At 37.0% G+C, this 13,719-nt stretch overlaps 1 pseudogene; it reads right to left on the minus strand.

Annotated features, from left to right (window-relative positions):
* Positions 1–229: 229 nt before the first annotated feature.
* Positions 230–12,210, minus strand: LOC142620293 (benzyl alcohol O-benzoyltransferase-like; annotated as a pseudogene).
* Between the last annotated feature and the right edge of the window lie 1,509 nt (positions 12,211–13,719).

The raw sequence follows: 13,719 nt of genomic DNA on the forward strand, positions 1-13,719 counted from the left end.
TTTTATTGTATAAGTAATGATTAAATTGGTATTTAATTGAATATATTTCGAATTTATAATGAGTATATCTTTTATATATGTAGATCTATAATTATTTTATAATTTTATTAAATGTTTATGTATCTTATGATACACGATTCGATATGATGCACGATACATAAAAATTAAAAATCGATTCACGATACGATTCATGATTTGACAACTATGTATATATATATATATATATAAGTCACATGGAATAAATTATAAATTTGGACATCGGATCGCCATCTGATTGGTCTTGTAAAATACTATTCAGCTCCTGCACAAATTATTCCATTGCTAGGGTTGGTAAGCACATTGGCACCATAATCCCATCCTCTCCTTTACTATTCATCGCTTCAATGTAAAATGAAGTAGCACTAGTACTCAGGCTTTCAAAAACGTTGGCTACTCCACCATAGATTGCCTTTCCCCACCCATAATCTACGTCTCCAAACCCCACACGTTCCGTGTTTGACACAACGAAGGATTGCACAATGGTGGTACAAGGTCGGCCTTTACTCACCACCGGATCTATAATGATCGAATGTACTCATCAGTGATATTAGCTTTTGCCTTTCGAACTAGTTCCAATGCGTACTTGGTCTTCTGGGTCTGGTGAAAGTGCTATGGTATGACATCGCCACAAGAACGCAGTTAATACCTCAAATGTGGAATATTTACCCAAGTGGTGAGGCATGTTTTTACAAATAGCAGATACTTAGGTTGATCCAAAGAAGAAAGAGCAACAGGCTAGTTCATGAAGAGAGTTGATCATCAAGCTTTGGGGCTTAACTAATTCATCAAATTCGTGATGTGTCCATGTCAGTTGTGGTGGGTTCCTAGTGTTGAGAAGTTCCCTTTGCCACACAGATGGGATTGAAGGTTTATATACTCCTCGTGCCCTCTCACCCATGGCTTTCATGAATTGAACTATGCTTGGAGCATCACTCATGCAGATGGTTGGGGAATAGGGCAAAGATAAATCCACCACACCTTAGTCATGTCACCTGCAAATTAACACAATTAAAAAAGCATGTGTGCTTTTACAACTATTAGGAACATTTCTTGTAGCTAATGATTTTTTTTTTTTTTTTTGAGATAGTTACAATCATTGCTAATCACGCAATTCAAACCCTTTCCTACAATATCCTAAGCATTTTGTGCATGAAAATGTGCCAATTTAGTTAATGATAATACTTTGGATGTCTTAGACTTGTTATTATAATTTCACATATATGACTAACCTAGTTAAATAACAAGGTGGAATGCATATGCTAATGATATTATAACTCTTAAGAGTAATGCTAGAGAAACAAACTTTTTTACAAAAACTTTTACAAATTGCTGATATGGTGAGTGGTTATTGGTAAAATGAAAAAGTGATGTTAATAGTGGGTCTAGATGAAAACTAATAAAAAGTTGGTCACATCAACATTTTATAAAAATGTTGTAAAATAGTTTGGTGGCCGTAATTGTAAAGTTGTGATTTATAATTATATTTTATGTTGGCTTTATTCCATGACAAAAAGTATTGTAATTGCATTAATTTATTTCCTTGTATTTTGTGGGATCTTATTGTATTGGGTTTAGTATTAAGTTGGTGAAAAATCGAACATGTATTGGATGAACAAGTGGATTTTGCAAGTGTCTCTCTAGAAGCTAACCCACGAAAGAGCCATGTGAGAAGCACATGCTGGAAGCTGAAGAGTCGTGTCAGGCTGTCAGTTTCACGAGTATTTTGCGAGAAGAGCTAACCCACGAAATACCCGCGAAACATTCTGCTTGGAAGATTTTTAAGTGTGACTTTTTTACCCTCACCCATACTATATATACCCTCATTACTCACAAGAGTATGAGGAGGTCATGCAGAGAGAAAAACCCTAGATAGGTTTTCTACAACACACACACCCATCTTCTAGAGAGAGAGTTACTTATCCTTAGTGAGAAATCATTCTAGTCTCTTCTCCTCCCTCTCCTATTAACATACCTTGAGAAGAGATTTTTACCCAAACACAACCCACACCCAATCTGAGTGTAGAGAGTGTTTTGGAGCTTGGGAAGCTTTGGAGATTTGCCAAAAGAAGCTGGTGAGGCTTGGCGGATGCAATTGGACATATTGCGGGATCTGAAAAGTTAAAGAAGACATGACTCCGAGAAGTCCGTTGGTAGCAAGAGCTTGGAGGGCTAAAGTATATTGGGTAGACTAGGCTTGGAGGGTCTTTTGTTATTCGTGTACTCCAACTTTATTCTCTAGTGGATCGATTTTGACTTGGAGGGTCACAGAGAGGTTTTTCGCCGAGTTCTTCGGTTTCCTTTTCGATAACATGTCTTGGTGTTATCTTGTATTTACATCTTTCTTCCCTTACTCTTGTGCTTTACTTTTATTGTTTGTTGTTCATGTTTATGCACTAGAGTAGTTATTGGTTTATTGCGCACATTTACTCTTATTCCGCACTTTGATTAAGTAAGAGTAAAAGCAATCTAGCCATAAAAACTGAAACATAGTATTTCGGTCTAATTTGGTCTATCTCAGTCTAATTCATTCATTTTAGTCGATTTGCTATATTCGGTCCCCGTCGGTCCAATAAGGTCAACTTTGGTCTATTTGGTTCAATTTGGTCTTTTTTGTACATTCGGTCCATTTGGTCTATTTGGTCCTAATACGGTCAATTTTGGTGGGAAAAGACAAATTTGGGTTGAGAGTACATATTAATTTCAATCTCTTTCGAATAGTAGCAAAGGCTCTAATTTTTTTATTTTAGTATTTTATACATTGGAAGGAAAGCATGTGATATATCATATATGTCTGGAATATAAGGTCCTTTTTTTCCTATTCATATATCATTTTTAATGTTAGATGTAGAAAATGCAGATATTATTTCTGTTGAATGAAGATTAAATCTAAAGTTATCCCCGTATATGGCAAACACAAAGATTCTATTACTAACCATATATAACATGTACATGATATACATTACATATACCACCCTCTATTATCATCACGTTCTAGTGATTTTGCACAAGTAGCAAAGAGCCGGCAAAAGATGAAAACTAGAATAATGTGTATTGCATATGCATGATATATAGTACTCGTAAAACATGAATTCAAGCAATTGCCTAATGCATATCAGGATATGCACATTACATTATACTCTCCCCCATCATGTCTTCCAGAGATATATGTTTATATAAGTCACAAGGAAGGAACATCACTGATAACATTCTTATAGTCCATGAGATCATTGATGCCCTAAGAAAGAAAAAAAGGGAGGAAAACTAGCTTTGGAGTGCTTAAGATTGACATGAGTAAGGCTTATGACAGGGTGGACTGGACTTTCCTTAAGGCTGTTTTAACAGCTATGAAGTTTGAGGACAAGTGGATTAAATGGATCATGGAATGTGTCTCTTCTGTAAGCTACACTCTCCTTGTGAATGGGAACCTGACATCCTCTTTCAAATCCTCCCAAGGGTTAAGAAAAATGGTCCCTTTATCATCCTATCTCTTCCTTTTTTGTGCTAACATCCTTTCCATTGCATTATCTCAGGCAGAAAACCTAAAACAAATTCAGGGTGTGAGGGTAGGTAGAAATGATCTCTCCTTTACCCATCTTTTTTTTGCTAATGATTTACTTCTCTTCTTCAAAAAGGATAACAAAACTATTGGGAACATACGACTTATTCTGGATTGGTATTGCTCTATTTATAGACAAAAAATAAACCTTGCCAAATCTGATTTGTTTTGTTCTTCTAACATGCCTACTGCTGACTAGGAAGCCCTAGCCCAAACCTTTCATGTTAACTTGGTTCAAAACCTAACCAAGTACCTTGGGATAAACTTCAAGCTCAAAGGTAATAGATGTGCTGATTTTCAATTTCTGGTTGACAAACTCCAAGCCAAACTCCAAGGATGGAAGGCCAAATTGCTATCCCAAGTTGGCAAAACTACCCTTATATTATCTATACTCCAATCCCTGCCCCTTTACACCTTTTCGTGCTTCAAGGCTCCTGATACCATATGTAATAAAATGGATTATCTTATCAGGTCCTTTTGGTGGGGGCATGAATAGAGGGAGAGAAAATTGCACCAGCTAAGTTGGGACAAAATTTGTCAACCCAAGAGGTTAGGAGGTCTTGCATTGAAAAAGTTAAAATCCATAAATCAAGCTATGTTATCTAAGCAATTCTGGAAAATAAATTACAACCCTCAATCCCTACTAGCAAAAACATATAAAACCAAATATTTTCCTAGCTGCACCATTCAGGATTGTTGCCCCAAACCTCACCACTCTTGGTTCTATAAGAATATCATACACCAAGACAATCCAGTTTTAAGGAAAGGAAGATTGTGAATTGGGAATGTCTTTAATATCCTTCTTCATCACAAAAGATGGTTCTAATGCTCATCCCTCAATCTTCAAGACCCTAGGTTGCCAACCGGCACGGTTGGAGATCTCATTGACCACAATACTTCCTCTTGGAAACCTGAGTTGGTCAGAGCCCTTTACCCCCCCCCCCCCCACAAGCCAGAGTTATTCTTCAAATTCCCATCCCCAAAACAAACTCTGTCCAAGATAAGTTAGTATGGAAACATTCTAATAATGGGGATTATCAGGTAAGGATTGCCTATGAGCTCCTCAATAATGGGACTTTGAACAGACCTAGGCCTCCTCAGCTGAACCAGGTAGTTTGGACTAAGGTTTGGAAAGTGCAAGTACCTCTTAAAATAAACAATTTTGTTTGGAAGTTGCTGCATGACAGTTTACCTAACTTTTTTAGCTTAAGCCACAGAGGTATTCCAGTTGCTCCTACCTGCCTCCTTTATGATGAAGAGGATGAAACTTCCACACACCTTCTTCTCCTTTGTTCATTACTAGAGCCTGTTGGCATGGTTCCACCCTTGCCATACATGCTTTAGACTTCCATAATACCTCTATACAGCAGTGGTTGAGGCTCATTCTTAGCAAGCATAATCTAAAAGATCCAATCTCAATGGAGTACCTACAAAAACAGTTCACTGTTCTTTGGACCATTTGGAATCATAGGAACAAAGTGGTACATGCAGGGATTTCTCCTAACCCGTTACAAGTAATTCTAATAGCTCAATCTCTGTCTTGTAGGTACAAGAACTCATTCTCTGAACAATCATCCCCCAGCTGGGTCCCAAGACCAATTGTTGAGCCCTAATTTGCAGCAGGTCCATGGCAACTTATCATAAAGGTTGCTGGATTCAGAAACAAAAGGAAGAAGCAATGTGCATATGTCTATGAAGCTGTTAATCCACAGGGAGTTTGTGTGTATTTTGGTGTCAGTAGTAACTTAGCTAGGACAACAATTAGGGTTACCCTTGGAAGAACCTTTCTGTTTAGCGAACCCTTGATCCGACAGTAAGGGGGAAGAATTGAAACCATTCAAGTTCAAAAGGAACATGAGGGCTTTAAGAAGATCTCCAAAAGGAGCAAAAGAGGATGAAAATTGATTCTAGTTTCCTGATGAGATCATGTTGTTGCTCTATTGAATGGCTAGCCACTTATAGCAATTAGGTCGAGTATGTCCAGTTACTCCACAGTGATGACAGAGATGCTGCTTCTTCTGCTTAGACTTTTGATTATTGCCCTTCTTAGCCCTAGGGATTTTAGTCTCTTTCTCATCAAGCTTAGGGGGTGCTCCTAAGATAGATTTACCCTTGTCTATGTTCTCACTAGCTAAAATAGTTTTGACATCATTGTTTTTAGACTCAACATTATTTGTAAGAGAGACAAACATAGTAATACTAGAAGAAGCAATAATAAAAGAAGAGAAATCATACCCTAAATCGGTTCGATCAGAAGCAGATTTCTGGAAGCTAAGAATTTCATCAAGCTTTGCACTTGAAGTCCTCTCCAACTGAGCTCTAACTTGAAACAGCTCCGCTTCAAACTTCTTGGTGGCCAACCTATACAATTTCTCATGCTTTTCGGAGACCTTGTACAATTTTGCATAAGCTGTAGTGTCATCTTGTTCATCCATCTTCTCAAACTTAAACTCCACCAAGTCCTCTTCTTCATCCACTTCTTTAACAATCGCCTCAGTAAGATTCACAGTGGCAATGAAGGCATTCAGGATTCCATCATCCTTATTATCCGAATCATTCTCAGGTTCGATGTTGCTCAAAGTAGCAGCAAGTGCCTTGCTTTTTCTAATGGTCTTGAGATACGTTGGGCACTCTTGTTTCATGTATCCAAAGCCTTGACATCTAAAACACTTAGGTCCTGAGGGAATGATGTACTGACCGTCATCCCTAGCATCCTTCTTCCCTTTATCTTGGCTCTTGAATTGTGAAGAACTAGATTGTTTTTGGTTCTTGTCAAATCCTTTACCATTGGCATTTTTTATGAACTTTTTGAAGTGCCTCGTGATGTAGAATTTCATTTTAGAATCTTCATCGTCTGAAGACTCATCTGTGTCACTGCTCTTGACCTTCAGTGCCATGTTCTTTCCCTTACTCAATTTCCCAATCCTTGTCAAACCCAACTCATAGGTTTGTAGATTGCCAACCAGCTCTGTCAAAGGAATTTTGTCAATTTCCTTTGATTCCTCAATGGCGGTAATCTTGGCATGAAATCTCTCAGGTAGAGACCTGAGCACATTTCTAACAATCTTGGGTTCGGAAATGGTTTCCCCAAGGTTGAATGCAGAGTTCACTATGTCCTTGAGCTTGGCATAGAACTCATCGAACGACTCATCCTCCTTCATCTTAATTTCTTTAAAGCTTGTGGCAAGCCTTTGAAGCTTTGAATCCATGACAGCCTTAGTTCCTTCATAGGTTGTCTAGAGGATGGTCGATGCTTCCTTCACAATTTTAGTGGAGGATATCTTCTTAAACTCCTCATTAGTGACCGCACTGAATAAAGCATTCAATGACCTGCTGTTGAAGTTTGCCGCTTTGATCTTAGAATCTTTGATCTTAGAATCTTTGATCTTAGAATCATCCCTATCAGCTGGCGCTTCCTTTGGCTTGGTCCAGCCTATCTCTCATGCGTATTTTCTAGTATGCATAATTAGTGTCATCAAATAAAGGAGGTATAATTAATGATTGTCCTCTATCCATGACAATAGGGATCAATGGATCACACAACAAATATTAACCCTAATCAGAGTGTGCCCACTCTAATACCACTTGATAGACCAAGAATGCATTGACCCATTGTGATAAATTAACCAATTAATTAGCCAAGTTAATTAATTAATTTAATTAACATGCAATACACGTGGTAGCACAAACAAATCACCAACTAAGTTAAATGCAACGGAAAATAAAGTTGACACAGTGATTTGTTTACGAATGGGGAAAACCTCCAAGGCAAAAATCTCACCAGTTGAATTTAAGGTCACCACTCCTAAGAATCCACTATTATCACAACAAATAATTACAAGTAAAGGAATCCCAGTACCTTATACCAACCTACAGTTGAACCCTTACCTCAATACACAATTGGACTTCTTCTGTAGTGACAATCTCTCCTTTTCAATGCACGACTCCCAATACATGACTAACTAACAACTTGAGAAGGATGTTGGCTACAAAGTTGTTCAGTTCATCAACACAATGAAGATCACGAAACTCCTTGGTTACAAAACCCTACGGCGTACAAAAACAAACTAGGGCAAATTCTGTCTCTAGTCATAATTTGCTTGAACAAAACCTTTGCATCAAGTTTCATCAACTGAGACGGCCCTTAAAATAATCCTTATATATGTTTAGGGTTGTGAGAAAAGAAAGCCTAAACACATACAAGCGGATATGTGTGAAATCGGATCTAAAAAACTGATTTCATAATTCTCGATAGATAGGTTATCTATCGAGCTGCTGTTGAGCATCGGGCTAAGACTGCCTTTTAAACCTCAATAGATGCAATCTGTCGAGCTAGCTGTTGAGTTTAAAATACAGCACTTCTGCACTTGTTTCTTGAACAGATTTGTATGGTTTCAATACTTGGACTTGAACTCTTGTTCCTTAAAGTATTAAACACATCCTAGATCTACCCAATTACAAGTAAAAGGTGTTTTGTCAAAGGATTAGTCAATTCTAAATGATATAAGTTCTTAACATTATTCACATATGTCTTAACATGGGTAATCTGGGTGTTTCCCTTGGGTATCCCTTAAGACAAAATCTCCTTTCTCCTTTGAGTAGATTAGGGAAGTTTCTTTGAAAAAAAGAAGACTTCTTTTGCCTTCTAGTAGTCTAAGTGTTTCCTTCAAATATCCCAGATAAAATCTTCACTCACCTTTAGGTAGACTGAGCGGTTCCTTCTGGTTTCCCCCAAACAAATATTCCTTCGAATCTTCTTCAGAAAGAGGAAAAAAAAACTTTCTTTCACTTCCGAGTCTTTCTAAATGAAGTCCTCTCTTTCTCCAAGTATCCTGAGATGTCTTTTGGTTTCTTAATATGTGAATCTTCACACCCTTCAGTTGAAAATCTCACCAAGTTTTGAAAGTGATCAAGAGACCATGGAAAACGCCACATTAGGGCAGCTTTTTTCACAAGATCTCTCCCCTCCGAATGGACTTCTTTTTCAATAACCTCAATAGCATCTTGAACTTTAGCAAGGGCCAAAGTTGCAATTTTTTTGCAAGGCCATCAGAAGATCTTGTAACTTGCTCGAAGCATTCCTTGGAAGCCTGACTTTCGCATTGACAATAGAAAAAGGTGAACCAAGCCTACATTCAGGGAGAATTATGAACTATCTCTAATTTTATCGAATCTTGCCATGAGCAAAGCCTTCATTTAACTTGGACCATTTCCTTCTCAGGAACATTCAAATAGTATTAGGACCACCCCCATCATGGTGATTCACTTGAAAAATCTCAAATTCATAAGAAATCATCTCCGGCTACTTCGGCAATACAATGACAGAACTTGCTCGTAATGGGTGCCCACATGAGAACCACAGAGGAAGAGTAAAAGGATTAAATTTGGTTGAATGAGAGCCAAAATGCTTCCAATTTTATTGGGTTTGTCACAGCCCGGACATGTCACTAACTCCCTTCAATCAATTTTCTTTTCAGGGACATGCTTTAATCAAGCCAAAGAGACATCATTCACATTGCGTTCTTCAATGAATAGTGACGACCAAACATTTGAGCATTTGTGATAGAACCATTCACCTGCTCAACATTTGGGCGACAATGCCCCATCAAAATTTCAAGAAATTGCATTAACATCCCTTCTTGTCATTCTCATGTTGCCTTTCATAGATCCCTAATGTGGCATGTTTACCTTGATAGGTCAGTTCAACAATTGACATGGAAAATGAAGTTTGTTACTTGTGCCTCACAAGAATCTTCACCACAGATCAGAAAATCTTCATCCTAAGAAGTATGCCAAGCGTGGAATCAATCACCTAAGGCTTCTTTACAAGGGGAAGACCTCCATCTTGTAAGTGGATCTTTGTGAAAGCTTTTGGATATTGGGAATGCCATCCATCCAAAACACTGGAACCCAGATTTGGCCTTGTCACTACATCCCAAACACTGCTCAACAAAATCTTCTCTCATTTCAGTTGGCTTAGGTTTGTTACAATCTTGTACACATTTTAAAAAATAAAAAAACATAGATTTTTCAAAATGAGATCAAAGCATAAATGTTCAAATCAAAACATATGAAAATTTGTGTTTTAAAGCGCATGCATCTTCTAAGAGCAGCAAGTCAATGCCAAAACCCCTTATGTGGGAAAAGAGTTGTTTAAGTGAAGTGGCTGTCCCTTACCAAGGATAAGGGGCATGTGATCCCCAAACACTCACCTCATGATATCCCATCTCAACAACTCCACATTCCTAAAACATTACCCACTTTTGAAAACTACACATTCAATTCTTAACAATCAACCCCCCCTAGGGAGGTCTTACCCAAGATTGGTGTGGACCCTGAATCAGTGAATGACCATATGTTCAAGTTTCATTGACCAACTGGTTAGATTTGAAATGATGGAGGCATTTGTTTTAGCTATCCAAACAGTTATATCACTTGATAGCCCTTTTGAGCTAGAAAGAAATTTTTTTTCAAAAATCACCCGAATTTATAATTTGGCACATAAGCTCCTAAGGCTAAAGAAGTAAGCGTTCAAGATGACAGAGAAAGGAATTCATTTCACTACTGCCCCACTTACAGAGAAATTTCCTTGCTAGCCTAGTTAAGCTTGTTGAATTCTTTTCATGTTTAACTCAGTCAAGGATTACCCCTCAGACTGGGGCAGGTTAGATGGTTACAAGGACCTCATGCTAGGTGACTTCTAATATTTGAGTCCATCAAATGAGTCCCTAATTGAAAAAAAAAAGAAAAGAAAAAAGAGCCCAAATCGAATGACAAAAGTCATGGGCAATCAAGTCAAATAAAGCCGCAAGTGAAGAAAGGGCAAAAGAAAAATTCAGCCCGAAATAATCAAGAAACATGGGCTAAAGAAAATAAAATGGAAGCCCCAAAAATGAAATGGGCAAAATTCAAAATTTGGACTCAAACTGAGGATATAGCCGAGCATGAGAGGCAACCAAAATGCTTTTGATGAAGTGTAATCCTTGACTTTAGGAATCCCTTCAAAGAATTTCACAGCCAAAATATCCTCCCGTGAACCTAAGAAACCCATGTCCTTACATTATGGTCCTAAGAAAGTCCTTCCTGATTGAGAGCGACTACTTAGTCTTTAGAGCTTATGCCAAATAATCACCCACATGTGAAAGTTTTGAGCTTGATATCCTTCATTTCAAGCATCCAATTAACCCCAAGGCTATGTTACAACCTAATGAAAGACCTCATTGATCACTGAGGATCGGTTGGTTATGGCACATTGAACATTTGGTCAATCATTGATGACAGAATCATCCGCTTATACCAAGGCGCCATGTCTCAAAAAGGGTAGGATCCTCTCCCAACCCACTCAATGAGTTCAAAAAGCCAAACACATCATTCATGTTTTCCCTACATAGCTTAAAAAGGGACACCCATGCATTTAGTAAACACAAGCACTTTGCTCAAGAAATCCTTGTGTTGAGGACAAATTTTTCACACCACATGGCTTCATTTCATTGGCAACCTGTACTACATCAACATTATCATGGATTTTGGGAAAAACCTCTTTTAAAGCCCAAAAGAGCCCATATTTACACAAAAAGGCATTAAAGCCCATGGTTCAAGCTCATAGCTCATCATCTCATTTTTGGCTCATGATCCAAGCTCATGAGTTTCATTGGGGGAATTTTGGGAGTCATGGTTTGGAGGGCCAAGAAGTATGTTCACTAAAGCTCCAGTGGTTCAAAGTTGATAAAGGAAAGCATGTTGCTTGGCATGTCTTCCCCAATTCCCTAAACTTTGACGGGTCAGTATGCAAATAGGTAACATTTGGTAAGCCTCTCATATCACATAACACTCAAAATGATAAAACTCCCCTTGCTCTTTACATAAAAAATTAATGTCCATCATATAATATAAGTTTAAAAATATAATTATAGTATTTCATACAAATTATATTATTATCATCTAAATCAATGCCAAGCACATGGCTAAATATATATTTATATCTCATATCTAGCATTAAATGCTCTCCTTACTCTCCAAGATTTGGTTAAAACACAAAAAGATTATAATTACATCTCTAAAACTTCATCAAATATCAACCAACTAACCTATTACTTACCAAAATTATATATGGACTAAACATATAATTTTTCCAAAAGAGAGAACTTAGCCAAAAATACCAACAATAGCTCCGGCAAAAGCTGCAACAGCTCCAATGGAAACTGAAACAACTTTTGCAGAAACAGCTTCTGCAGATGCTACAACAGCTCCAACACATTCTGCAGTAGCTCCAGCTGTAATACCAGAAATAGAAGGATCCCATAAAGATTATCTTACCATCTTTATCCAAACTATGAATTTAATGCTAAAGATTTCATTCAGATGACATCATCCAGCTGTGGCAACAACATTAAAGTGTCACACTTTCTTCTTTTGGCTAAAAACCAAAAAACCACTTACTTTGTCAAAGATTTTTCTTTATTTGCTAAATTTCCCTTCAGCTAGTTCTAATCTAGTTACATGCTTGGCTCTATATAAAGAGGACCAAGCCACACACCCTGGGACACCATCCATCCCTCTCTCAAATATTCTGAAACTTCTTTCACTTTTGCTGCCATATCTCTAAACATCTCCATATCTTTCCTCATCTCTCTTACAAAACTCCTCTTCTAAGATAACACCTATCACACACACTACTACCCATCTCTCCCACACTTTAATATTCTGAAACTTTATCATTTTGCTGCCCAAAAACACATCTCTATCTCATTCTTTATTTCTCATACAAAATCTCCCTTCTTAGAAAGCAACATAACTCATGACATAACACAAAAAACCACTCCAGTAGCAGCTATAATCTCATATATTTACTACATTTAACATTCATATTATCTATCTCACACTTCCATATATTTTACAAACACATTCCTCACAAAATACCCATACATACTTCTCATATATCTTTCAACTCCATGTCTCACAAAGTATACATATACAAGATCCAAGTTCAACAATGTATCTACATATAATTCCTATACATATTACAAACACCATATCTCACAATATATATATATATATATATATATATATATATATATATATATATATATATATATATATATATATATCTTACCATCTCCACACATCTTAAAACATATCAAACACTCTTCCAAGAACTTATTACTAAAAGTCATTTCTCATGAAAGACATATATTTATAATGCTAAAAGCCCTTCTTATGAAAGGCAAAAAACTTATAATACTAAAAGTCATTCTCATGGAAGGCAACATCACTCATATTTGACTAAAAAAGTAAAAGAGCATTACATGGGTAAAGTAATTTAAGTGCATGACAGAAGGGGATAAACTTAACCAACCTATGCACACGGCTAGACATATTCTCTCTCCCCTTAGTTGCACCCATATTTCTCCTTCAATCATGAAGTCGCCACGGAAGGACTCATAATATCATATTGCACCGCTGGACTTATTTTATCTCACTACTGAAATATCATAAGTCCACTGCTGTTCTAGGGTTGGAGCTACAAACTGTCAAAATAAGTTAGAATCTCTCTATATTCAAGATTACATTATTAAGTACATGTTAATTCATTGTTATTGCACCGCTGGATGCAAGTTAATTTAATGTTATCTCACCATTTAATAAACATGATCTCACTAATACTTCAATAATGAACATACACATTAATAAATTGATCTACCACTGTTGGACATACCTTATTTGGACATGGACCATTGTTAGACATAAATTTATTATATTGGAAATGAACCACGAACTGCAGCTGGATATGGACTATTTTGGACTCATCACTGGACATATGACACTTAATAAGTTATTTTTTAATATTGGACATCACTTAATATAAATAATAATATCGTATCAACCCACCATTTAATCAAAGTTATTATGCTAAGCATATTATTTATATATTTCAACCATTATCATGATTCTAAGACTTTGGGCTTTATCTATTTTGTAGGCTTAAAAATACACCGGAAGTCATTGGTCTATGCGGTCCAATGTCAAGTTCCGAGTTGAACTCCCCAAAACAAATTTGGGCTTAGCAAAGTCACACCTCCAGTGTAAGACACATGGCTACGTGCAAAAATAAAACCACTCCCGAC

This window comes from Castanea sativa, chromosome 12 (assembly GCF_040712315.1).
Source record: "Castanea sativa cultivar Marrone di Chiusa Pesio chromosome 12, ASM4071231v1".
NCBI lineage: Eukaryota > Viridiplantae > Streptophyta > Magnoliopsida > Fagales > Fagaceae > Castanea > Castanea sativa.